Below are 26,430 nucleotides of genomic sequence, written 5' to 3' on the forward strand. Positions count from 1 at the left end.
AAAGAGTCAAAGAGATGCCATGTAGCCACCACCAGGAACAGACACCTCTGCCACAGCCTTCCAAAACTTTGCTTCATGGTGATGCACAGATAAATGGAGATGGGTTAGGTGAGGATATAAGAGCTAGCTAGTTTTATGTTTAAGCTATTGGTCAAATAGCATTGCAAATAATATAGTTTCTGTGTGATTATTGCAGGACCTGGCAGCACACAAACCTCCACCATCATCAAACTGCCATAGCCACACGTTGGGGTAACATTTCTTGAGGTCCAGCCTCAAAGGAGTTTGCATGTTCTGGGGGAGGTCATGTGGATTAGAAAAATTAGGTAGGAGGCACAGAGCCATGGAAGAAATAGAAAGACATAGGATAGAACTAAAAGGCTATCAAAGAATACTGAAATATGCCCATGTTTATTTTCCATATGCTTATATACCCCAATCCAAAAAGGGGGGGAGCAAAAGAAAGCTTTATCATGACACAAAGGCCAAGCAGAACAATCACTTGCTTCAATACTAGAGATGTAAAACCACTATTTCCTGAATTAAGCATTCTGATGTTTTAAGCAGGACATTAAGTGACTACACCTTAGACCAAGTATTCTGTAGGCAACCACTCCCTGGGTTAAACCTGTCTGTCCTTGAAGGAGCAGGAGTAGGCTTGAATTCTATAACCTTTGATCAAGGTGGAGCAGATCCACCTCTATGGGCCATCTTAATATCTAAAACACCAAGAAACCACCTTCTAGTTCAGGATGCCTTGTTTGTAGCCCAACTCCTTAAGTCAGGTTCCTTGTCAATAACTTTGGAAGAACAAGAGGAGGCTTAGTTTTCTGACCTTCAGTTAAGGTAGTGCAGACCCACTCTTTGGGCCCCCACACCAAACCCACAGGGGCCCAGTAGCTTTAGGACCATGGCTTCCTCTTGCTTGATGTCAGACCCAGGCTCAAGTATCAAATCATCTTATTTCCACACCACCCCTATTGGGAACTGTGAACCCTCCAGATCCTGAATTTCTGTTAAACAACTTGTTTCCTCTGCTCTGAGACAGCTAGCAGCTGCTCTGTGCACGAGACCTTCAGAAGTTCCTGATGGAAGGAGAGTGGTTTCTGGTGGGTTTGGTTGGAGCCTGCCTATCAGTTAAGCACCTCTATATTTAACAGCTCTGGTATACAATAAAGGGGGCATTTTGGGAGGCATTTTGGCATCAAGGATGACCCATGTCTCTGTCTCTGAGACTTTGTGTGTTTCAATCTCCAGCCCCTTGCCTGGTTCATGAACTGTGTATGCACATGGAGTGCAGACAGGCGTGGTGTGCTACACACCCCAATCCTGTACTTATTTCTCTCAAGTTAGTCACTTATATCTCACTCTGAATACTTTCTTGTGTTAGGGACATGACTGCAGACATAATTTAACACAACTCTTGAGTGGTTTCTAGAATAGTGGCTGCAGGCTGTCATAGACATCTGCAGTCCACTAAGGTATTAACCAATGAATGAGTGCAAGAATCCTGATTATATTCTCCTGGATGTCTTTAAACCCTGCACATTGGACCAAGTTTTTCTTCTTGTCTGAAAGTGAAAAAAACCTGGTTGTTTCCCTGATGATTGCTGTAACACAAAACCAAGCAGAAAATGGCAGATGAAGGCATTTGCATTTCCACGTTTCTCTTGACCAAGGGAAGCAGCTTGTTTTGCCAATCAAGGATTCTCACACTTTGCTGAATGATAAGTGTCTGTGTTGAATAGAATAATTTCCAGTACCTTCAGGGACTGACTGCCTTTGCTTAGGTAGGTGCTTCCTGGTTTTGTTTTTGTCAGGAACACAGTGGTAAGAAAAGGCTGTCTCCTGCTAATTATAGACCTCTGTCATTTTTTTTTCTACTAACTTCAAATCCCTGGATATTTTTACAAGTGGAGTTCTTAAGTGTTTTCAAAGTTTCAAAGAGTTCAGTTTAGCTAAAATAGCAGAAAGAAACATGAAGTCACATTGTGACATACATAAAACATTTCTATAGATTAGTAAGGCTGGAGATGTGTGACTCTCCATCTATTAACACATAAGCATGGAGAGAGTAAAGTACAATAAATATAGGGGATATATAGAGGACCATGAAAACTTTGATCTTTAGTTTGTGATGGATGTCTGTATACACAGGATGCTAAAGTCAGAATTTAATTTTCTGTCCGGATGTGTGAAAGGGTATTTAATTGTATTAAAAATATTGCACAAAACATGAAAACCCCATATATATTCAGAATTCTTAGATAAAGATGATAGCAATAACTTGATTTCCATTTTCTTTGATGTTAACTATGAACACTGTCATTCATACATACCTATATAGTATTACATACATATATAGTTATATAGATACATACCATCATATATATATGTATATGTATATGTATATATATAGTGTATGTGTTTGAGTACATGGATGCATGTGGGTACATATGTATATGTGTGTACATATATGTGGAGATCTGAGAACAAGTTTGCATGTTATTATTCCTCAGCAGTCATCCATGTTGCTTCTTGAGACAAGGTCTGTTACTGGCATGAATATTACAAGTAGATTAGACTGACTGATTGTTGAGCTGCAAGGATCTGTCTATTTTTACCACTCCAAACTGAAATTAACAAGTATATGCCATCATGCCTGGATTTTTCTATAGGTTCTGGGCCTGGAGCTCATGCGTTCATGCTTACAAAACCAACACTACTGACTAATGTATTTCCCCAACACTACTGCATATTTTTAGATAGATTCATGACACAATGAAAGGAACCAACTGTTACCCAGATACATTCTAACTTTGTCCTCAGAATATTCAGTCCACTGAAGCTCCAGGTTTCTCAATTATAAACTGCATCTCTGCAAACCGACTTGATGAAATTTGGTGAGATGAAGGTCCATCAGACCATGTAGATGCAGTGTGCAAGAGAGAATTGGGTCTGACCACAGTCCCGTGTCTGTTTAACATGTGGAAGCCACAACATATTCAATAGTTTACGGAACACGGGCTATGCAATGTCTCCTCGTTGCTTTGCATGGACAGTGCTTGGAAAAGTACTGTGTAGTAACTACGGCACAATGTGGATTTCTGGTGGCTGTGTCATTATTGGCCATTCATTACCAGCTGTGGTAACGTGGGGTTATCGGGACAGATCTCCAGCAAAGCAGATTTTACCAACTGGCTGAGTTCAAGGGTGGTTGATTGCAATTGCTAGTTGAATCTCCACATGGTCCTTAGGGAATTTGTCTTTGGGGATTATGTCTGAACAATAGATAATCTGCCTTTGTTTTGTGTCTTTCTTTAGAGGATGTCTGACTTAGTCTGATGTGGAGCTGCTGTAAGCACAGTGAATGTGACAATTTAGTGAAGAGTCTCCCTCTGCATTTGCTTTTGGTTCCCGACCTCCAGATATCAGGGTGGCGGGGATCTTCAAAGGACGGACATGGCTCAGTTTACCTGTAAATTAAGGTCCAGAAAATAATATGTACTTCATTACTTGGTGATTTGAGGCTAAGCAGAGTCCAGGCCTCTACCACCTATTTTTCTCTTCACTCCCTGTTTATTCTTCTGTGGGACCGGAGCTCACTTAGAGGAGAAAGCAGGAGTCTGCTTACTCACCCTCTCTCTAACTTTCCTTCACAAATCCTTCCTTCATGCATCAGTCTGGATTTTTGTGATTTTTTTTCTGTCTTCCTAAGGCATATAGGGAGTGACATAAACCCTTTTATTCTTTATGATTACTAAAAAACACCACTTTCCCAAATATATTTTAAAAATACGGTTCTTTTATATGTAAGATTTGATTTATCTCAAGAGTTCAAGACCTTTAAATTATTTCTGGAAGATTCTGCCATTTACAGAAAGTAACAGGTACAAGACTCTAATCAGTAGATTCTCAGGAAGTATCTGTAAGAAGTCCCCTGGGTTGAAGTCATGTTCCAGAGGTATAGAGCGTATATGCAAATAATACTACTATAGACATTGATAATTCCTAGATTACTTACTTAACACAATACTCTATAAACATCATGTGTTGTGTGGTTATTAATACTATGTTGTTTAGGGAGCAATGACAAGAAAATAAAGTCCACACATGTTCAGTACTAATTCGATTGTTCTTGTTGGCTGAATCTCTAGATTTGGAGATAGAGTACTGAATGTGTCCCAAATTGATCTCTGATTCTTTGTAATGATGGTGAAGATTTGGTCAGCATAGGATCCAGCAATAAATATAGTGACAGGTTAATCAGACCACTCTGAGCTTCTTTCAAAAACTTGACTTTCATCCTTGGTTTCATGGGCTAAGACAGGGGTGCCTTGCAAGGGAACCAGGAGTTGTTCTGGACATTTCTGTGACTGCATTTATCGACTTTCATCTTTCTCTGGTCTCTGAGTGGCTGCTGCTCTTTGGGAAACCAAGAGACCTTGTTATCATTGCCTCATTTTCTGTCCTGAGTGGACAATGCCATAATCTTACACCTATCTCTCTCCTCCTTTGTGCTTAGTCTCCCTCAGAACATTGGCTGATGAGAACTTCTGTCAAATACAAAAGAGAGAGAGCTAAAGAGGCTGTAGCCATGGCATAAGTGTGAGCATTTATTAGAAATCTAAGTCTGCTGGAAATGAGCAACTGTTCTTTTTCAAGACAAAAAGAAATCTTTTTTTTCTTACAAGGTGACATTTGTCACACATACAAACCCTATTCTTAGTCCCTTTCCATGATGATCTTGCCTTTATTTTATAAACCTAGTGTCCTCAAGCAAAGATGACAAAACCACATCACATAATGTTTACGACGGCTGAGTTCTGCATGTGTGCCTTTGATTTATTTGACAGCTGCGGAGTTATCCACAACCAGACCGCGTCCTGGCATCTCCACCTGTGTGGATGGCAAGGGGCACGCTAGGTGGAGATGGGCTCTCATGCAGCTCTCCCATCTGATGTACCTTTCCTTTGTGCCATCACTCACCCACAGCCAAGTTTACTAAGAACCCATGACCCTGTTTTATTTTAATTTGTTGCTAAAATCTTTGGCAGATCCCTAGACTTTTTGAGCTCTTGGTTGATTCTCTTTAGAGTCGTGAGGTTTCCAGTAGGTAATTAAATAATATAGTTGTTTTTTGTTTGTGTGTGTATGTGTGTATAAGAGAGAGAAAGATTTGGATGCTCACCTTACTAGACCTGGATGGAGATGGGGGTTCCTTGGACTTCCCACAGGGCAGGGAACCCTGATTGCTCTTTGGGCTGATGAGGGAGGGGGACTTGATTCTGGGAGGGGGAGGAAAATGGGAGGCGGTGGCAGGGAAGAAACAGAAATCTTTAATAAATAAATAAATTTAAAAAATTAAAAAATAAAATAAAATAAAAAAAGAGAGAGAAAGAGAGACACACAGAAATAGACAGAAAGACAAAGAGACATAGCCTACAGTATAAATCTTGAGGTAACCTACGTATCCAATTCAAGTTTCCAGACTTACATGGCAAATAATTTTTCTCACCAAGCCATTGTGCTAGCCTAATAATGCGGTTTTTAGCATGACCGCGAAATACTTAATGCAGAACCGTTGCACATTCTTTTAGAAGCTAAAGCTAATCAAGCTTTTTAATTCTTTTGGTGTTGGTGGAAGGCTTCAGTTGTAGACTGATGTTGTTGCGGTTGGTTTAGGTTGTCTCTTTGTTCCTGATGCCTCATCAATGCATGGAGGGAAAGAAAGGGAGAGCTTCTGAACACCTATTAAGAGATATACCTTCCCTAGGTCATGAATACTTTTGGAGAACTTTATAGTTAACGCTATGAGAAAGAATAAAATTGAGGTTCAACTGATTCTCCTATGTTACCCGCATACTACTGAGGCATATTTATCCTTGGGTTACATCCAGCAAGTCCCAAGTCTGATTGCAAGGTACATCCACCTAAAGACAAAACAGATGCTGAAATTTCAGAGTGCCTGCCATCCTACGGTGGAGGTGTTTTTCTTGGTCTAAGTTTCTGGTCTTTTTTTCCCCCTGTTCCCTAAGGAACAGAGATGTTTGATCATCTGAGGACATGCTTGGGTGAAGTCCTTGAAAGGGGAAGCTGCTCTTGGGGTGTGAAAACAAACGTGCTAAATGTCTGTGACCAGTTTCCTTCAGTTTGACCCCAATTGTTTCCCGTTTGAACAGCAGGGCACCAAAATGCTCCAGAAATGGACTGGCCCAGCAAGATGCAGCATTTCCTCCTACAGTGATCTAAATATACCATATTAGGTGTATCCAGTGTTTTCCCCAAACACAGATTTAACACAATGCAACTCTGTCTTTTTCCCTGCACGTGGTAGTCAGAGGCTATTCTGAAACCAGGAACTTGTCCCAGTAAATACTCATGATAGACCATGGAGGGGGAAACCGTTACATGGAAGGAAGTAATGACTCACACAAACATCTTGACAATTATTAACACATGGATTTCATTCACAAACATTCAGACTGCTCATAGTATCCATCTGTCCTCAACTCGGGGCCACGAAGTCCCTATATTTTGTCTCTTTCCGCAGCAGGATGGTATTAAGGACCGAAGCAGAAATAGTGAGCTTTGAGCAGAGAATTCACTCTCAGTGTTGCAGAGGTTACTTTATCCAGGTCCATAGTTAAGCCAATCACAGCACATGGCATTCAGCAGCAGCTTATACTTTAGTGAGTTAACCATTCAGAACTCTTGTGATTCTATGAACAATCTCATTGTATTCCAGATAATTAGACCTAATGGATGTTGGCGAATACTCAATAGCTTTCCAATTCATTGTATTTGGTAGCTATTTTGTAGGCAATTATGTGTATCGAGGTTGGAAATGCCAAGAAATCCAAGAATGCCTTTGGTGTTGGAGCAGAATGAACAAAAAGAAATTAAATGGCATGAATACATTTTCAAATAGACTATATAAGTCATTGAGTAGGATTGAGTAAGAAGGATGTTGACGGGAGAAAGAAAAAACTTCCAAGTGGGGAATAAGGTTATTTAGGAAGGTAGAAAGGCGATCCTCAATGGGGATGAAGCCGTATGGTAAGAGTTGTGTTCTCCTGAGGGCACACTATTGTTTTTCAGTGTGCTTGAAATAACCGCCTTGCAGAAGAATGTAAAATGTGGATTAATGTCAGTGGAGAGTGTATTAACTACTTTCCTTTTCCTTGTTATGTACTGTAAGATAAGTCACAAGGAAGGGTTGGTTTTGACTCTGACCAGATCACCGCAGTGGAGAAGGCATGAGAGGACACATTGCATCTACAGTCAACGTGTAGATGCAGATTAGTGCTGGCTGTCAGCTCCCTCTTCCCTTTTCCTGAATGATATGCACGGTTAGAGTTGGTCTCTCTACCTCGATTAATCCAATCTAGAAACTTCCTCACAAAAATACCCAAAGAATTGCCTCCTGGGTGATTTTTGACCCTGTCAAGTTGACGGTCAATTTTAACCGTCACATGGGACATCCTCTTTTTTTCTTTTTCCTGACAGTGTGTCAGCACGTCTGTGCCCTTTGCTTGCTGCTTTTCTTACTGTTTCTGGTAGTTGGATCAATCGTTTCCAAGTGTCCACCTGCCGTAAGAGGAAAACTGCTGGCTCATAATTTGCCTACCTTGAATTGGATGGAGACAGTAATTTTTATGGGTGAACTAATGATGCCCAATTTATTTCGGGTAATATAATGAAATTATCTGTTCATTTTGTGGATGGATGGGCAAAAGAATGAAACAAGCAAGTCCCTGTGTTCTCACTTTCATCCAGCCCAGCCCTGAAGTGTTGAGGAAGGGGATTGAAGACATGTCACTGCGAACATGGCACAATCCAGGTGCATGTGGGTGAGCAATCCCTTCTCTACCCTCTGTGTTCCTTGTTACCTTTTCATCTTTCTGTGCTTGTGGCTTTGACACAGTTTTTAAAACTTAATTATAACAGACCTCTATGAAAGTGCCCCATATTTTCTGTTCAATTGTATTATTTTCATTTGAAATAATTTTAGTCAGACTTATTTGCTAATGATGGTCAAAAATAAAAACTGAAAAGTATGCTTTATTAATATAAAGGAGCCTTAAGCCTATGAACAATGTTGTAATGTCATTTCTTTTTAAAATAGAAACAATATATATGAAAATGTAAGGAATATAAGTCTAATTAACTTCAACACATCTTTTTGGGGAATTGGCTGGATGAGAAAGAATAGGCACGTTGGTGCCATGGAGAAATGCAATGTTTTCTGGGATATTTCTGTGTGAGAGAGGGGGAGATTTATAGGTAGTTATGCTGGATCCTATTGCAGTCTGAAGGAGTGTGATGGATGTGTCACTAGTTAGCCTGAAAACCCATTCCCCAGAATGTGTGTAGTACCTTCTTTACAGCTCATACTAAAATTAACAACAATCAGCAGGAACAATACAGCAAAATCTCACCTATTTGAAAATCAGAGCCAGTACCAACATTTACTACTCTGAAAACCCACCTTGAATTTTTTTTTTTTTTCTGAAATTTTCTTCTCAGAGATTTTACTTTCAAAGCTGTCAAAAACTATTTCACTGCTTTTCACTGAGGGAAACACAGAATTTTCTGTCAGGGTGCTGTGATAATGTCTGTGAAATTCAGGTTGAATTGTGCTGGATATTGATGAATGTGTGGAGAATACAGAAGTACCCACGTAATTTGAGCAAGCTGGCACACACCCTTTTAGCATCTCCTGAACCATTACAGGGAATGCCTCATGGGCAGCAAAAATAGATTTGGAGCTGTAGTGAGCCGGACAGGATCGCCATTACAAGATGGCACCACATCCTGTCTTGTTGGTTATAAACAACCCCATATTTGGCTTATGCCTTTGAGAGCTGCGTGTCCCCCGCTTCCCGCATGCGCAGTAGATGAGGGTCCTTTAGGCCTATCTCTATACAGTCTGGTGTTAGCTGATGGTGGCAGCCAATCACAGGGTGACCCGTGTGCCAATTCCCTATATAAGCAGCCGCCATTGTGCCCCCGGTCTCTCTCCTCTCTCGCCCCTCTCTCCTCTCTCGCCACTCTCCCTCTCGTCTCTCTCTCTCCTGCCCTCTCATTTCCTGCCCCCCTTTGCTTCATGTTCTCTCTCAACCAAGTGCACTCCAGTAAAGTGTGATCTGAGAAGAATCCTCGTGTGGTGGTGTTTCTTCTCGCCGGTCAAGAAGCCCACCGCATGGAGCCTTCACTTTTTCTGACCAGCAACTTCCTCCTGGCTACCTGTGTTAAGCACAATCTGTGGCAGCTCTTCCTCTGTCCACGGACTCAGAATCAAAGACATGACCGTGCACATCAGAAGGCACAGGATGTTATTCTACCAGCCTGGCTGAACGTAGAGCTCTTGTTGGGAGTTGTGTCCCTTGGGAAATATCAGAAAGCAGCAGTGACCTAGAGCTACCAGATCAACTACAAACTTGAGATTTCTGAGAAAATACTATGTCCACGCCAGAACGGAAGCTACCCCATTGCTTCCCCTTGAGGAGCTTGGCTATTAAATATTGGGATAATGGAAGAGGGAAATTTAGTCTCCTACTAACAGGTTGAGAGCATATTTGGTTTCCTAAAACAGGACAAGGATTCCTACCCCCTTTTGTTCCATCACACACAAAATCAATAATGTAAGTGTTTTACCTGTAGGAGTCTTCTACCTCTCATAAGCAATCGCTTCATGTGAGGACCCAGGGGGGTGAAAGGGTAAGGGAGATAATACATACTGTGTTGATTCCATACAAAAAAATTTAGAGTCAGTGATACCATCACCTTCCAGTCTCACTGGCTGTGTATCAAGAGCCCAGGATGTTGTCTTCACTTGTCTCTGGAGTCATGGAGAGCCCTCCAATTAGCTCTGAACATTATTAAACTAATACAGGGTGATTAAATAGTTTTCCTATAGCAATTCATCAAGCCACGGAGTCTGGCTTAGCAGAGTTTTGCTGGGAACTCACTCTCCTACCCCATTAACTTGCTTCTTATCTTCATTGTCTCTCTATGCCTCTATTCATAGAGATTCCTCTACTTTCTCTATAGTTTACCATTTTGATATACACCCTTGCCACCATGTGTTGAATGCCATGGTAAATATTATAAAGGACCCTGGTCTCTTTTCTGGTTGGCAGCATCCTTCTGTGAGGTCTGCTATTCTCTTTCTCTTTTTGTTGCCTATTGTAAATCTCCATTCATGAGGATTGAGTGTGCCTTCTAAAATAATGCCTCTTATCCCTTACCCACACTTTTGGCTCTTTAGACCTTCTTTGTCTTCTAGAACCATCTCTTTGAAGACAAGCCATACATACTTACATTGTGTGATTTGCCCATCAGAGACTATAACTCTCCATGCAAAAGTCAAGCTCCATAAACAGAGCCCTGATCTTCCTGTAACAAATTGACCCATTAGAGCTAGTGATTATATATATATATATATGCAACCTATTAAGTAACCATTTTCCTACAAGAAAGAATATTTTTCTTATGATGCTGTAGTATATGAATTTCATGAATGATTCTACTTATTCCACTTCCTTGGGAAACTCTTGATAAACATTTTGCAGAAGATGATCTGGCAAAGCTCAGGAATTTGCTAGAGACAAGATTGGAGGGTGGCAAAGGTTCACAGATGGGTATGTAGTCAGACTGCCTGACTTCTGCCTACTTGGCGAACACTCCCAGGATGTCATTTAATAGCTCCGTCTCAGTTTCCTGACGTCCAAAGTTATCTCATAGTGATGTTGTAAGTATTAAAGCTTGTGGTAACGCATATGCTCCAATGGAAATCTGTTCTTCCCCACACTAAATCATTAATATTTTTTATATGATGGGAAAGTTCTCAAAATATTGCTAGTTGATTATTAATGCTTTGATGCATATACTGTAAGCATTATTTTCTATTCAAACTTTTGTTAACTTAAAAGACAACTTATATGACTACACTAAGTATTTTCATTTCTTTTTCTTTTAATTTCCTTCTTAGAATGGTGCTTTCAGACTGAAAAGCCATTTTATATGTATCAAGTTTTGCCTGTATGTTTAATTCTATATGGGTATGTTTAACACATGCCCAAGTAGGCTAGAAGAGGATGTTGAATTCCCTGGAACTGGAGTTTTAGATGTACATGTTGGTGAATTCGTGGTCCTCTCATAGAACAGCTTTTAACTCTTAAGGCATCTCTCTAGATCCAAGTTTTTTTTTGTTATTGTTGTTTGTTTGTTTTGTTTTTCTTTATTCTTAATCAGGTGTATTTAGCTTCATTTAACAAGAACTGGGATGGAATGTCGTATTATGAACTTATTAACTTATACAATTGGAAAGGAAAGAATAAAATAAGCATTTCACTGTGATTCAATACACACAAGGAGCAGGACTGAAGCTGTTCCAGGTACAGAAATCCACAGTGCCCTCCTCTATTGCACTTTCTCTAGACAAAATCATCAAAGACGTGGTAATCAGTCAGCTAGCTCGTGGGCATCTGTGAGGAAGTGCCAGCACTGTCAATGCTGTTGGATGGTTCTCTTTCTGTGTCCTCTGAATCACACACCTACCACCTACGTTCCTGTTCCTTTTCTCAGCTCTGCTATCATTTTCTTCATACCTTTAGAATTTCCTCAGTTTCACACCTTCTAGTGCTGGTGTGTGGAAGCTTCTTTTACATTTCTATGCTTTATGAATGCCAGGTAGCATAGTAGAGACATATGAAATTCCAAGACATAGACTTGGATACAATGTGTAACTCTGCCTCTTAGTAACAGGGTAACTTTAGCAAAGTCACCTAACTCCTGTGTATATTATTTAATATTTTTACACGTGAAGGACATGGAGCAAAAGTGGAAGTTAAAAAGCATCACTGTATAAAAATTATAAACTTTAGGACATAATGTCACTGTGGTATATGTACTAGAGTATGTACAGTACATGGGGACCGATGGAGTACAGGTGGTGTGGGTTTGGGGTCAGCCTGAGCAACATAAGGAAACTTTGTCCCAGAATAAAGGGAACAATCAATGTAGCATTAGAAAATATTTGCAGTTAATATGCCAGATAAGAGGTTAATATATAAATATTTAAATTATAATCATTCCAAAAATGCAGAATGGTAAGAAAGATGAATAAACACATCAACAAGGAAGTATAAAGAGTATCAAACAAACACATAAAAAGAATCTTGGCATCAAGTTAGGGAAGCTGAGACAGGTAGAGTCTTAGGTTGGTTAGTCTGCCTGCATAGCCTAATCTGAAAGTCCTAGACCAATGAGAGAGAACCTGTGTCATTAAGGTCATGAGGGGTACATGAGGAGTAAGATCTGACGTCGTCTTCTGGTCTTGACATGCTGCACAAAGCTTCTCCAGTGCTAAGACAGTGAGTGTGTTCTGTTTTCTTTATTGTTCTTTTTGGGGCTCAAACTCAGGTTCTTGTCCTTAGAAGGAAAACAAGTACTGAACAGTATCCTTAGTCCTCGTTCAATATGCAAGTAGACACGGGTTTTTGTGGTGGTTGGTCTTGCTGCAGTCCAAGGGAAAAATGGGTTGTGGCATGTTTGTTTCTACATGTGGCTGGTGGAACCCACAGGCCGTCTTACCATGCTAAAAATATTACAGAGCACAACGTGGCTCTGCACATTCAGTTCTCTCCCTGGCTGACATGAATTGAAGCCACACATAACCTTTCAAATGGGACAGAGGGAGAGCAGCTGCACAAGAATACGTCAACAAACCATAAATCTTATCTTAATTAGAAATTTAAAGTACTTGAAGCAAGAGAAAAGCAACAGAAAAAGAAGTTAAGCCAATGTGATCAAGCCGAAATCCATCCTGGTCACCAGTGAAGACTTTTAGTTTTTCTTCAAGGGAAACACTCTGGAGTAGCATTTCCTGGAGACCACATGGGAAGTTAGATGCACTATTTTCTTACCAAAATAACTTGTTTTTGTCATTATAATGTAACATTTCCAAAAACAAACCTGTCAATATGCTGGCCTTCTGTTGGGCATTGTCCTGGATGGAGCAGTTTTTGTTTCTTTAAGAAGCAATAGTGATGAAGCAATCCCAAGACTCCAGTCATTAGAGGTTAGAGAAAGAAATCGTGAAGGGAGAGCACAGGGAGACAGGCATGTTTTGCACAAACCGAGTAAGCTGTAAGACTTACCTGAAGTGATATCATAAGACCCCGAGGGAAAAAAGAAATCAATTTGAGCTGATTATGATAGCATTTCATTAATATCACAGCTTATGGGGACTCCTGTGCTCCCCAGAAGTCAGTCTCCAGATAGCCAGGGCTTACTGAATTGCCAAGTCCATTTTGTCTTCGGCATTTTTTGCTGGATCTGACCAAAATATGTTTTGCATAATTCTTTCTTGTTCAAAGGAAGAGCTTATTAACCATATTGCAGTTCTTAATTGGTGTCAGCATTTACTGTAATCATCACAGGCTTATGGCACTCTATCTACAGCAAACTACTTCTGTTGGTGTGAAGGACACTTTCAGTAACTCCTAGAACTCAGGTATAAACCACTGCTGTTTCAGAAAGTTTGCAGTGGGATCTCACCATCGTTTTATGTTGAGATGTTCTCTGTGGTTTTAGTCTCTCCTGACCTTAGCAAGCAGGACAATCCTATCACTGGCATCTGACAGCCCTTGTGTTTGACGTTTTCTTCCTGTCCAAGGCTTCAGTAACGGGATGCAGGTAGGAACTTAGAAATCTAGGGTGCAAATTTTCCAGATTAAAACAGCACTGTGAAGATAATCATTGCAGACTTATTATATGAGCTGCACCAGATATTACAGATGACTATTGCAGACTTAGTATATGAGCCGCACCAGATATTATTGGCCAAGATCAGGATCCAGGGATGAACTACAAGTCTTCATTCAAGTAGGGGTATTGCTAATGGGATCGTGTATTTATGACATTAGATGGAAAACCTGTTCCCTGTCAGTTTATAAACCTCTCAGACCTGGTTCATTCTTTGTTATTTAAGGTGAGGAAAAAGAAAGGCACTATGGGTGTGTCCTGGCACATCTTAGTGGTCACAGGATGTGCAGGGATAGGTGATATCTCTGGCTAATGCTCACTTGGCAGCATTTCTGGGATTTCAATGTGCAGGAGTGTCAAGAAGAACACACCCTAACTGTGAGGTGCCAGACAGTCTTCCCGTATATAAGAATACTCCTTCATAGATCAACATACATATGTCCACATTTGCTATGAAATAATGAGTTACTTACATGTGGCTATCATCATCAATCCTAATTACGTAAGTAAAGGTATCATGAAAATACACTTAACAAAGTTCCCAGATCAATTCCCTGGTGGAATTTATTCAATGACAGCCCTCAGTAGCAGCATCTCACCTCAGGTAACTGTACTGGTGAGGAGTGGAATGCTCTAGAAGCAACGAGGCAACCCCTTTTAGGAGTGTCTGTGCCTTGGAGGAATGTCAGGACCAAAACAGACCGAGTTAATCCTTTATCTGTCATCAGCATTTCAAGGATGCAGACGGAAAAGAATGCCACCTCTTAAGATGTTTATTATCAATTATTTTTACTTCACTCCTACTATCTGTGGGTTAGTAAGATAGACACTCCATCATTCCTGTGATCATGTGTGAGACACGTCTGGCAAGAGCCAGCTGGCCTTGCACCTGCTCTTGAGAAGCAAGATGGGAGAAAATGAACTCCCAGGCTGCAGTTATCTTCCACTACTTTAGATGATAGAAAGATATTTGCTTTGTGTTTGCATGAGAAGTGGCTCTGAGATTTCAATTCTCTTTTGAAGAAAAAAAAATCTGACTCTTGTAATCTATGCTTAACTTAGTATATCTAGAGAGGGAGAAAGTGTGGTGATTTTTCCCCCTCTCAGTAAACACTTCTTGAGAAAATTGGGTAGAGTGACATTCAATTTTTTACAGAATCAAAGCTAAAGCATTTAAGTAAATAACATATATCATATTATACAGTGTTGGTTTCCTATTTCCCTGGATAAATCCACCCCAGCACAAAGAGAAATAAGATGCATAGGGCCTCAGGCCCAGCAGAGGTAGGGCAATTCTGGCAGTTAATCAGTCATCCAATATGACTACTTAATAAACTTAACATGTACCCAAGAGGGTCTTTAGAGCTATACAGAAATTCAAGACAGAGATGGCAGTGTGCAGAAATAGAGAAAGTCTGAAATGACTGTACAGTCCACAGCTAAGCCGCAGGAACAAGAAATACGTTCCAGTTTACACCAAGGCGTGGTGCTGTCGCTGGAGGTTTTGAAAGAGAGTGACCCACTGCCATGTGTGGGGTGAGTCATTGCTTCATGTGGAATGGTCAGGGAGCTGCCTTCCTAGGTCTTGGTGGGAAAGTGTTCTTGGGGCAGAAGAGGTGGATGGTTGTGAGAACTGTGAAGTGGAAGGGAGTGTGCTTCATAATCCTGGGAGAGAAGATGTTGCCGAGGGTGGTGCTGGGTGGGGAGAATCCCTTAGAGGGAGTGGTCAGTACTGAAGTCACAGCTCCAGGAGGGAGGGTGGGGCTCTTACTGGTATTTTGTTAAGGTCATTGGCATTTCTGGGTCCCAACACAACCCTTTTCTCTTGATCTATATCTTTCACTGATTTTAGACAATAGGGCAAAAGCCATCATCTCGCTCACAAAATTCGCCAGGTAAACGGGTCCCTTAATGGTATGTGGAGGTAGGGAATGCACAACAAAGGGACTTTCCAGACCTCTAACCAACAGAGCCTGCAAGATGGAACTAGGGAAGAAGGATGAGAGACAGAATACGGACTCACTCCCCAAGCCATTATCCACACATTGATCCACACCTGAAGATCCGGACACCCCCCCACCCCACTACAAGCCCCTATCTTGTAGGCATAGGCATACTGAAACAAAATTGTGGTATCACATGCTAAAACTGCCAAAGAAATAAAATCAATATCCTTGTGGGCATGTGAATCCTATGTTTGAATATTTATTTCAGGGTTTAGAGATATAATTAAGCAGGAAAGAGTGCTTGTTGTATAAGTGGAGGATCTGAATATGGTTTCCATAAACCATTGAAAAAAGCCTATTATGGCCATGTACAAACTGATATCCTTATCACTGTGTAGTCCAGAGATACTGATGTCTTAGGAACAATCAATAAGTACTAAAAAGAACCCTGATATGTTAGGGCAGCTGATGCCTTCCCATGACCTCCACATGTATGTGATAGGTATGTTTACTCTCACACACTGAAGCTATATCACATACTTACATGTATATACAGACATGCACACAAGATATATATATATATATATATATATATATATTAGTTATTATACAATAACAATATTGTAAAAACTACCAGTAAGTGATGTGTGACACTCTGTAGATCATACTAAGGCCGTTCCATGAGTAATGCAGTCCAGACTCTGTATCAAATCTGTGGGATGCATTATGCTGTAAACATGTTGTAGAGAGAAAACATTTTTGGGAACTTATTAAGGACTGGACCAGGGACTTATTAAGGAAGTCCCAATCAGGACAAGATGGAAATCTAGACTTTTTCAAACTCTCAGACAGGCTGTACCTAGCTTTCTCCTTCCAGATGGTGTGTTGGATTCTCTGACCAGAATGCCTTCATTTTCTAAGATGCTGTTTTTCCTATGTTCCAATGCTTAAGGTCACTGAGAAAGGCAGATTCATGACCCCCAAATTAAATCAAATGTATGTCTACTCCCCACAGTTCATGTGAGTATACTATGAAGTTATTCAGGCAAATATCCTTTTGACAGTGAAGTATTCTTGAGATGAGAAAATGTTATACTGTTTCCTGCTTGTCCTGCTGAGTCAGTGATTCTCATGTTACCTAAAGTAGAATCAATAAGAATCTACTGAAAGTAGAATAATGGTCCAAGATGTAGAAAGGGATCTCTAACAGTGAAGTGCAGTTAACTTCTAACAAGACAGTCTCATGGGCCAGTTCTGATGCTTCTGAGTGAGCCTCTCAGATAGGCAGTGTCACGGATGGGAACACTGAAACAGTGTGAACCTCTGATTTCTGACTTGGAATCTTCCTTCTCCTTCCTATCCTCTGCTGCTTTTTCTTATCTACCTTCTTTCTTTTTGGCATCTGTCTGTCAATGTTCTGTGCTTCATATTTTTAGGTGATAGTTGCTGCATCTAATAAGAAGAAATAAAACTCTGTAATCAGATTTTAAGATTGCAATTTCTAATTTTACCCTTGAGTCTATATTCAACACAATGAATGCCAAGATTTCTGGGCAACAATTGTTTGTCAGAATTCTTCTGGTATTGAATATAGTATTTAATTTTTTTTAGAGAATTTGATGGGCAAAGTCATATTTTATATAAGGTATGTATTGTGTTTTTGATGCTTAAAGATTTGACAGTTTCTTTATGTTTATGATTTTTATTAGGAATTGACTTGTGTGTATCAGCTATACATATGTATGGGATATGCACACAGCATGTAATGATTAAACAAGGTTACTGGCTTAATAGCCTCAAACAATTATCATTCCTGTCTGTTGACATCATTTAAAATCCTCTAAACTATTTTGAAATATACAATTAAAATGTTGAGCAGCCATAGTCACCCAGAAAGCTATAGGCCATTGGGACTTACTCTGCCCAACCATCAGTATTGAATGCCCCTAGCTAGCTTCTTCCAGGTACCTCCATCCTCCCAATCCTCTGCACACCATGTCAGCACTTCCCACTTCTGTGAGGCTGACCTTTTCCATTTGGACAGGTGAGAGAACAGGCATATTTCCCTTTTTGCGTCTGACTTCTCTCATTTAACACAATGTTCTTCAGTTCCACTCCTGTGGACACAAAGGAAAAGATTTAAAACATACTGTGAAGCAGGTTTTGCAAAGCACAAAGGATTAAGATTATTGCTTGCTCTTTCATAGTTCTTGGTGATTCTGGATGACTCCAATATTTCAGTCATGATGTTGAGATCCAGTCAGGTATTGTGGATTCAGAAGCAGATGTCCTCCGGGGAAACTCATCAGAAGAAAATTACTTCTGATTCTTTCATTCTGAATTTATGTAAATGCATCCATTAACTTCAAGCAATCAGAAATATTTCTCCCAGAAATATTACAAAATTCCTTACCCCAATGGGAAAGAAAAGCAAATCACTGTTTCTATATGCATTGTCCTTATGTGTATGTTTACTTCATATTATAATTCATGTTTAATACTTGTTCTACTAAAAAGTAAGGACTAAGAAATCTTTACTAGGTATGCTGATGGTTTTTGGTTGTCAGATTGAGACAACCTACAGCTACCCAGGAAGTGGGAGCCTCTATTGAAGAATTGCTACTGTAAGTGTGACCAGTGGTCATGTCTATTAGAAAATGTCTTGATTGATGATTGATGTGGGAGTACTTAGCCCACTCTAGGTAGCACCATCCCTAGGAAGATGGTTCTGGTCTCTATTGGAAAACAAGATAGAGAAAATGAGCAAGTAGGCAATGTTTCAGCATGGTTTCTATACTGTGTTCCTTCCTTGAGGGTCTGTTCTCTGTTCTGCCTTGACTTCCTGCAATGATGGATTATGACTTATGTTGTAGGAGATTGCTTGTTAGTTTTCTGGTTGCCCAGACACAAAATAATCACACAGAACTTCTGTGCCAATAAATTGTGAGATTTCTGGGTGCTGTTGTGGTTGAGAACTCACCCAGGTCTCAATAGTTCTATAAGCAGGAGTCAGTCCTGATGATAAGCACAGAATGTAGCATGAACAAAAGGAAACTGTCCTAATAAAAGTAGGTTGGTATATATTAAAACATTTTGCATAGTATAAACCAGGCATTATATTAGGAGTTGCTGGTCACACATGACTTTCTAGTAAAATACATGCAGTCATGTAGCTCTACATATTTTAAAGCAGCAGAACACAGACCGAAGGGGAAATTTTATTTGACCAAGGAAACTGTATTGAGGGAAAAGAAAGATGCCTTGTCAGGTGCTGATCTTAGGATCTGCCATGCTTGACTTTTCACCAAGCTCTGCCTGCTTGTCCTCATCGCAGTGGTCACCAAATTCCTCATCCTCTTCCTCATTCTTTCTTTAATAGTAAAGACAGTTTATTTTGCATTTTACACCCTGTTATTTTTATGTAGTCCGTTTTTCCTGGGTACAATTGTGACAACCGAGAGCATACCATGGCAGTACTCTATTTTCCAGGGTCACTTTAAGCAAGGTAGTAGAAAGTCTCTAGAAAACGTCATCTAAACTCTGTGTTTTGAAAATATTGCTACAGACTTCCTTAGTTCTCAGGGTATACCAAAGGACCCAAAATAGAGCCCAAATGGTGTGGGATTTCCCTCTGTATGCTCTGAATACCATTGGTTATTAAAGAAACTGTTTTGGGCCTGTGCAGGGTATAGAGGTATGTGGGGAAAACTAAACATTGCTGGGAGAAAGGAGGCAGAGTCAGAGAGAAGCCATGGAGCCACAAGAGACAGATGCTGGGAACTTTTCCTGGTAAGCCACAGCCATGTGGCAATATATAGATTAATAGAAATGGGTTACATTAATGTAAGGGTTAGCCAATAAGAAGCTAGAGCTAATGGGCCAAGCAGTGATTTAATTAATACAGCTTTCTATGTGATTATTTCGGATCTAAGCTAGCCGGGAGCCGGGAACTAACAAGCCTCCTCCAATGTCCAAACCTAACAATTGCATAGAATTTCTAGATAGGCAGGAGATTGGTGAGGTTCAGAAAGTTCCCTGAGTGTTACAAACATGGAAACAAAACAAAGATTTCCTCCGCCTAAGAAGTCTTGTAGAAGAAAGAGATTTTTTTCTATTGCACAAGACTCTACCAGGAGATCATTTTTGAATGTTTCCCAGAACCCTTGTATCTGGTATTTATCTCTAGTAGAATCTGGTTCTGATGTGATTAGTTGGTTAAATATTTCTTGTAACTCCTTTTCCTGGACCAGTCCTCACCTGTCCATCTCATGGCACTGGCTCTCTTGAGAATTCTTGTTATGGTTCATCTGATTGCCGTGCAAAAGTGAGGCACACCTAGCTTATGAAGAAATAACTTCCCACGAACTCCTGAGTGTGTGTGTGTGTGTGTGTGTGTGTGTGTGTGTGTGTGTGTAAGAGAGAGGGAGAGAGAGGGAGGGAGGGAAAGATGGATGGAGGGAGGAAGGAAGGGAGAGAGAGAGAAAGAGAGAGAGAGAAAGATAGAGATATATATAGAGAGAGAGATGGAAGGAGATAGAAGAGAAGAAAGAGACTGAAAATGATATAGGAACTTTTCTTTGAACCCAAGGGTGACCCTGGTTGACTTCCTAGGCATCAAGGAAGCTTTGAATCCAAAAAGCTTTGAGCTTTATGAGCCTCCCAGCAAATACCCACCCTATGAGACACACTTACCTAATGGCCTTCTGCCCATGTCTGTGGTTGTTCTCAAGAGACAGACATAGCCAATGTTACCTCAGGGTCTGGGAGAGGCTGATCCTGCTACAGTGTATTCCTGGAGATGGATGTAGCTGGAGAAAGCAGGGTATAACCTAACACTCACGCCAGATTCCAGACATGGACCCCTACTTAACTTTCCCCCAATTTCTACTCCAGCCCCATGAGGAGATAAACCAAGCTCATCAATTCCCATCAATTTCATTTTTTCCTCCAGTGATTGGCATTGTTTATAGCACAGTATGTCTGTGTCAAGTTCAGTTTCAGAAGACTCGGTTTGTGCCTCTTGCATGCTGATAGTACGGGCTCATCCAGAACTGCTGCAGGCACCCGGGCCATTAGTGCTAACAGATGCTACGATAATAACTCTTTAAGCTCTTGCTCCGGGAGAGCTTATTTGAATCATCTCACTCATAATGATGAAGGCCATAAATTCTGAGGAATGTTAGAAACCCAAATGCCTGTCATGTATGTGGCTACAGCAGCTCAGTGCTGTGTTTTTACAGGTAGGGCTCCGAAGTTCAAAGAAAAACCATCCATGTAGATTTTGTATTTCATTTGCATCCAGAGCCAACCCACTGTGTTCAGTGAAGTTCAAAATTAGGTCTAAATAGTCTTTTCGATCTCCAAGTGACTGCTTGCTCAGTGACACCTGCTTGGCTCAGACTGGGTCAGAGCCAGACACTACTAAGTCATCATGCTTGAGAGAAGGTTGGTGGTCCTTAACAAACTAAGAAAGACATGCTCTGGGGCCTTTGGGGTGGACCAAGATCTAAACCCGTTTCCCAGAGAGACACTGATGGAGAGAGGGGATGAGAGGGAGACAGAGAAATGAAAATCTGATTAGAGAACTTTCCATCGAGCTGTCATTCTCTGGAACTCACTGCGTCTCAGCGGAGCCCGACCTTCTAGCACAAATAGTAAATGTCAAGTGGCAGGCCTGTCTTCTCACCTGTTTGTCTTCCTCTAATCCCCAACTCAGTTCCTAATTGCCTTAAGTTAGGGAATCATGGGGAAACAGACTCTGTCTCTCTTGTTTTAAAAGTCTGGAGATTTCACATGATTTGTAAAAGAGGGCATTCTAATCATCTGGAATAGCTGTATTTGATGCCAGCATAAATATACTGAACACAGTAAACAAAAATGGAAGGAACACATTTCAATTAATATAACAGTAAATTAAAATGATCTTATTGCTTCCATCAGCCTTCCTTTTTCTTCTTGCGTAGTTCTGTGATGACTGGCAAGTTACTTAAGGCCTTAAGTGGAATGATCAGACTTTTTAGCTTTGGGTCTTTCTAGGATATGGAGTCTGAATATGTTGTCTGCTAGTAAAATAGATTCAACTTTTTCCTACTTCATTTTAACCAAAAATCTTGACAACTGAAATCTTCAATAAAAAAATGGAAACTAAAGAAATATCCCAGAACCATTTTTATTTAGGTTGGATTCAACTTAGCAGGCAGTTTAAGCATTGTTACCATATCTATGTAACACAAAGTTATTAAAATACCCAGATAATTAGGCCATGTCTCTATTCAGGATTAAAATACACTTCATTTCTTAGTTCACATGGTCCCTGGACACAGAGTTTGGGTTTCTTGTCTGAGACTCTAACTCAGTTGGTAGGGTGCCCAATTAGCATGCCTAAAACCTGAGGCTTGATCTCCAGGACCACATAAACTGGGGGTGATGGTCCATGCCTGTAATATCAGCATTCTGGTGGTAGAGGCAAGAGGATCAGAAAGTCAAGAGCATCTTCAATTGTGTTGTGAGTTTGAAGCCAGCTGGGATTACATGAGACAGTGAATCCAGTGTTCTTTGAGTTCTATCCCTGAGTAAGTAGTCAGTTCACAGTGGACAATTTTCTAATCCTGATGAAGCAATGTGAGGCCCACAGTGAGTCTCCTTATGAAGGGTACATGCTATAGGGTGAGTATACACCCTGGACTTCTTGTTCCTTAACATTGCCCGCAATGCTGCAGTGATCAGAGACAAGGCCTCGGTGAGGTGACTGGCTCACGGATAAACCCTGTTGTTTGGGGGTGACTTTGATGTTAAATTGAGAGTATACTTTGTTCCACCTCACCCTGTGATGTACCAGGATCTAAGATAAGACCGCCATTGGATAGTTCCCAAATGCCAGTACCATGGTCTTGGAAAATTCCATCCTCCAAAGCCATAAGCTAAACAATCGTCTATGTACATGGCCTGGGGAGGTCAGTCATAGCAACAGAATGAAATGAAGACGAGAGATACAATAGCATATAATAAAGGGCTTGACATTATTCCCAAGGCTATCTATATATTAGTTCCTATTAGACTGTCTTCTCCCTTGATCAAAACCCAAAAAATAACACCTTCCCTATGGAGGGTGCTGGACTCATCTCGATTGCTCTCATCTTCCTGCTACATGGCTAATGAACCAGATAGTTTTGTCTGCCAGCTTTGTTATGCACTCTGAATTCAGCATCTGTATTTTTGGTATGATGCCAATCTTAATGAAGTTGTCTTGTTGTTTTCTAAATACCTTTGGACACCTAAGGGCATAATGATGAGGCTTGGGTGTACGATCATGATAAAATGTGGCACAGGCTGGCTGGGTTGTAGCAAGAGTCAAGTTTGACATGAACTGATGAGATTTCTTAAAGTCTAATCTCCCTTTGCACTCCTTTAAGATGAAATAAAGCAATGGGGACTGCTGGGTTCTTGGCATTGACTCTCAAGAATTACGTGTCTAGGAGACAACATTAATTTGTATTGCATGACTCACGCTGAATAAAAACAAGTTTGCATTCAAGAATCATGCATTCCCAGCTAATTAATCGCCCTTGTAAATGTTGGGGTGGATTATTGGTTAGTCACACACATTTTTTTTTTTTTTGTTCTCAGAATGAAGGCAGGTGCGACACGCTGGCTCACTGTATAATTTTTCATGCCTGAATCAGCCTTGTATATTTCTGCCGCTTTCTACACCCTTTTCATTATGCCCTGTCTAAATACTTAACTGTCCAAGTGTGTTATTATCAAGTAAGACTATCCACAAGTATTTCAAAATGATTTAGTTCGCGTCACTGAGTTTCATGGTTTGAAATGAATCTAATCTAATTCCCTTTACTTTAAATACATGGCAGGAGAGACTGTAAGCAACCAAGGAAGTTGCCTGAGCCACACTATCAGTAGTGGAAATGTGATATTTTATGGCTCTTGCCTTATATAAGAAACGTTGGAGTATTGTGGACAAAAGAAGGTAATAGTTTTATAAATCCTACAATAAGAAGAGATTTTCCAATTACAAGATAAATTGTGGATAATTAATATGTATACAGATTATAAAATACTATCTGTGTGTCTAAAATTAAAATTGAAATCATAGACTGGGTTCCAACTTATCTTCCTATCCGCCTTTAGAAATAAACAGTGTATGAAAACAGGTTAAAGTTATGTTACTACTGCTCAGAAAAATAAAATAATGTATCACAATGCCACTTTCAAAGGCGTTATTCTTCTGCTTTAACACAATATTTAGAGTATTGGTAAAATAGGCAAGAAAGGCAAAGGGAAGGACATAATACACGATCTGTCAGAAGAGACGTTGCAAAGCATGGATCTCTCAGTTTCCAGTGTGTGTTCAGTTCTTTATCCACGTGGAATGTCCTCATGGTATCTGTGACTTGGGATGACACTGTGGCATCTTATCATGCCTCTGTTTGCCTTTGAAGGAAAAGCATTATGATAAAAATTAGGAAAAAGAAATTTGATTTTAATTCTATCTAATTTAAAAATGAGCCTATCAAACAGCATCCAGAGATAACAGAGCAGAAGCAGGATGTGGTGGACTGTACTTTTAGATTAATAGCCGTTTTCCTATTGCTGGAGAGATGGCTCAGCTGTTAAAGGCTGGGCTCACAAGCAAAAAAATAATGTTTTGAAAGTGCATGACTCAAAGTGGTAAGTGGGCAACACCAAGGCAACTCAGGTTGATTTTATACAGTAGCTTCTCCCTACCTATAGGGGATGCTAAGACCCTCAGGGGATGCTGGGCAATGCATATAGGACTGAATACCATTTGTGTTTTTTTTTCATATCATACATACCTATACATACTAAAGTACATACTAACGTGTCACCTTTCTAGTCACGGGCAACATCATAACATGGGTGAATATTCAGCACTACTGTTGTTGAGTTAATCGGCCACTATTAAAAAAAATAAGGGTTTCTTGAATCAACACTGCTACCATGACTACCAGTCTTATAACTGAGATAATCACAAAGTAGCTTCTAAGAAGGTAGCATACACAGTATGGATAACTCTGGAAATTAGTCAACTCTTGCATAGAATGAACTCCAGGCATAGGAGTTCACTATGCTTTCGAGGAGAAGTGGATTCCATTTAAATTATGTGACCTGTTTATTTTCAGGGCTGCTTATTTAAAAACTTCAGACAACTCTTGGCCATGAATAAAAGCATGGAAATACAAGCAATCTATAAGAGCGTAACGATTGTATCACATTTATTAAAGGGGAAGGACGTGACAACTGTCATCCAGACAGAAAGAGGTCCTGGGTAGGACTGTGTCCTCCAAGTAGATACATGGGTATGCTAATTCACAATACCATATTTGGAAGAAGTACAACAAACTAAAGAAGTTCCTACTCCCTTATCCAATCTTCCTTTATCCCAATCATCCTTTTTCCCCAAGTTCCTAGAAGGTTGAATAACACTTAGTGACTTATCTGTGCCAACATGCTGGAGAGTGTGAGGTTTCAGAATGTTCTGGGTCAGAGTTGAAGGGTTAGGTTGCCTGTGTCCTTCACCCTGTGTGTTCATGAGCATGCATAAGCAATCCCACAGTGACTAGCGTCATGCTTACTTTTTCCAAAAGAAACATTGAATGATTATAAGTATGGAAAGAAAATATGCCTTAAGAAATATCAGCATTATGCTTAAAGAAAGCATGAAGTTGAAATGACTCAAGGCCCTGAAAATGATTGCTGAGCTCTTTGCTAAAGCTGATGTCCTACTTTGGGAGTTTGCGCTTCCTTGATGCCTCTGTCTTTAATGTGGCCAGCACCTTCCCAACTTATCTTGCTACTTTTTGAGTTTGTCATCTTGATAGAAGACAGGAATGCTAGATTGAGCAGCCTTCCTGAATAGCTCCACATGATTCTTTTCAGTGGCGAGTTCTCTTGAGGATAATAAATGAGGGTCTATCTCCAGTGTTCACGAAGACCAATGAGAACCTGTGATTGATATAAAATCACTCATGTCAGTTTAGTGAAGGGAGGCTAAGTGGTTCTAAAAGGCAGTGCGTTCTCTTCCCAACCTTCCATCTTTAAAAGCAATAGGATTATTTACTTTACTTTGTGCATATGCAAGTTTTTGTATGTATATACCATCTGTTGCATATTGTATGTCCTGGAACTGAATTGGAATCATCTATAAGGACATAGATGATTGTGGGCTATTTTGTGGATGCTGGATCAAATGTGTCCCTCTTCAAGAGCAACATGTTTTCTCAACCACCGGGCATCTCCTGCACACTTCTCTTCTTTATTTGTTGCTTTCTTAGTCAATTGCAATTTCAACAATATTCACTGAGCTCTGTGGCTTAGTCATGTTGGCTGAATTGTATCCAATTGATATTTCAGAACCAATGTAAACCAAACACAAAATTTGATTAGCTAAATTTTATCAATTCTGCACCAAAAATTTATTCATGATTTGTACATTAAAACTAGAAGCTTTCTAAAGTCATCACTTGCACAGATTGTAGCAGGTAAGATGTGTGTGTGTGTTTGAAAAGAGAAATCAAGAACATATCGGGTAATACAAGGCACTTAATGATAAGATTTTTGCCATTGTTTGCTTAATACAAAATTATAGATCATTTTCCTTTAACTTATTTTTGTTGGAGTTTATTTTTTCCCATATGACAAAGTATATTTACATATAAAAAAGAAAGTAAGTGAG

Source organism: Microtus ochrogaster, unplaced genomic scaffold (assembly GCF_000317375.1).
Source record: "Microtus ochrogaster isolate Prairie Vole_2 unplaced genomic scaffold, MicOch1.0 UNK7, whole genome shotgun sequence".
NCBI classification, from domain to species: Eukaryota; Metazoa; Chordata; class Mammalia; order Rodentia; family Cricetidae; genus Microtus; species Microtus ochrogaster.